This window comes from Meriones unguiculatus, chromosome 2, assembly GCF_030254825.1.
Source record: "Meriones unguiculatus strain TT.TT164.6M chromosome 2, Bangor_MerUng_6.1, whole genome shotgun sequence".
Lineage (NCBI taxonomy): Eukaryota > Metazoa > Chordata > Mammalia > Rodentia > Muridae > Meriones > Meriones unguiculatus.
This window is the reverse complement of record NC_083350.1, coordinates 179,913,068-179,915,236: the sequence shown is the minus strand read 5'-3', so window position 1 is coordinate 179,915,236 and position 2,169 is coordinate 179,913,068. Positions and strand designations below refer to the sequence as shown.

General features: G+C 45.2%; 1 pseudogene; it reads left to right on the top strand.

The window, feature by feature from the left end:
* The first annotated feature begins 248 nt into the window (after positions 1-248).
* Positions 249-1,283, top strand: LOC110542289 (large ribosomal subunit protein uL10-like; annotated as a pseudogene).
* The last annotated feature ends 886 nt before the right edge of the window (positions 1,284-2,169 follow it).

The window sequence follows — 2,169 nt, the reverse complement described above, 5'->3', positions numbered from 1 at the left end:
AAACAGAAGACGTTCCTTCTTCCCTGCCCTCCTTCCTCGGCTCTCCTCTGCTTGCCTTTCTTTTTTTATCCTTTTCCTTTTCTCTCCTCTTTCCGTCTCCCTAGTCTCATCTCTGCAGCATTTTGTCTTTCAAATTTTGAGTAATGAAAGATACTGGTGAAAACTGTCACCTGTTTTACACTGTCTTTAAACATTGTTTCATGAGCTCTGGCCAAGGATTCTCATTAATCCCCATTTGCAGAGCCCTAATGCCAAGGGAAGACAGGGTGACCTGAAAGTCTAACTACTTCTTTAAGTCCATCCAATTTTTGAATAATTATCCAGAATGCTTCATTAGGGGAGCAGACAATGTGGGCTCCAAGCATTTGCAGCAGATCTGCATGTCCCTCCTCGGGAAGGCCGTGGTGCTGATGGGCAAGAACGCCGTGATGTTCAAGGCCATCAGGGGTCACCTGGAGAACAGCCCAGCTCTGGAGAAACTGCTGCCCCACATCCGAGGGAATGTGGGCTTTGTGTTCACCAAGGAGGACCTCACTGAGATCAGGGACATGCTGCTGGCCAATAAGGTGCCAGCTGCTGCTTGAGCTGGTGGCATTGCCCCGGGTGAGGTCACTGTGGCAGCTCAGAACACTGGTCTGGAGCCAGAGAAGACCTCGTTCTTCCAGGCTTTGGGCATCACCATTAAAATCTCCAGACGTACCACTGAAATTCTGAGTGTTGTGCAGCTGGTAAACACTGGAGGCAAAGCAGAAGCCAGTGAGCCCACACTGTTGAACATCTCCCCTTTCTCCTTCAGGCTGATCATACAGGGGTATGACAATGGAAGCATTTATAACTCGGAAGCGTGTGATACCTCAGAGCAGTCTCCTAAACGGTGTCGGAAATGTTGCCAGTGTTTGTATGCAAAGTGGTTCCCTGAGGGTTGCCTCAGTGCCGCACTCTATCACCAATGGATGCAAGCGGACGCTGGCTTTGCCGTCGAATTTCACTACACCTTCCCACCTGCTGAGAAGGTCGAGGCCTTCTTCACGGATCTCTCTGCATTTGTAGCTGCTGCCCCTGTGGCCGCGGCCACCACTGCTGCTTCTGCTGTGGCTGCGACCCCAGCCAAGGCAGAAACTGAGGAAGAGTCAGAGGAATCAGGTGAAGATATGGGATTTGATGTCTTCGACAAATCCCCTCCCAAAGCAACCGATTCAGCCAGATTCAACCAGATTACTTTGAAAAATGTGGAAACAAAGTCTTACTCCCTGTTAGAAATTTGTTTCATAAGGGCTTGTTGAAAAATACTGAATGGTAAACATCAGCTTACAAATTACCTCCTTCTACTGAGGTAAAAACGAAGTTCATAACCCTGTAGAGAATCTCTCCTCTTTTGAAAATGACTATTTTGCTTGCCAGTTCTCCAAATTATGAGGCATTTATAGTTCAATAAGAAAACAGCCCGTGACACCACTTGAGGTGTACACAGTTGGCTTACAGAAGCAGAGGCTCTGGCATTTCATCAGCTTCTTACCTAAAACTTTTCTCTTGATTGTCACAAGTGGAAGCCACAATTCCTGAATTCTGTAAAGTCATGGCGTATATAACACTGAAGGCAAAATGTGTGAATCTCGTGTTTTAAATGATGAGAACCAGGTTATACAGCAACATAAAGAAAAGAAACTAGGGGAAAAAAAACAGCAAAACTACAATCCTCTGAAATGCACATTGTTTAATGTTTAATTATCTTCAAGATCTGTGAAACACTTAGGAAAGAGCGATAGAATGTGGAACCAGGAAGGAAGACGAGGCTGTAACTAATCTGTCATTTCAGCAGTAGATGTTTTAAGTCTACCACATTAATGTTAATAAATATTCCTCTTTGTCTCTCCTGCTTATCCCCCTGCCATTTACCCCTGCTTCTTAAAGAGTACCTGCAGACATAGTTACGAAGAGCAGCCCACCTCCATTTGATAAGGCAATGCTTAGGCCCACATTTGAGTTTATAGCTAGCTGCAACTGTTGAGCAGATGATGATGGCTGAGTTTGTTTCCCTCCGCCAACCTTCATTAGCCGCAGGTCTGAACTTAATATCTTTAACTGCAATGTAATCTGGTAATACCATCTATGCTTGCTGGCCTTTTGTGTTCTCTCTCAAGTAATAACAAAGGTTGCTTTAATTCCTTT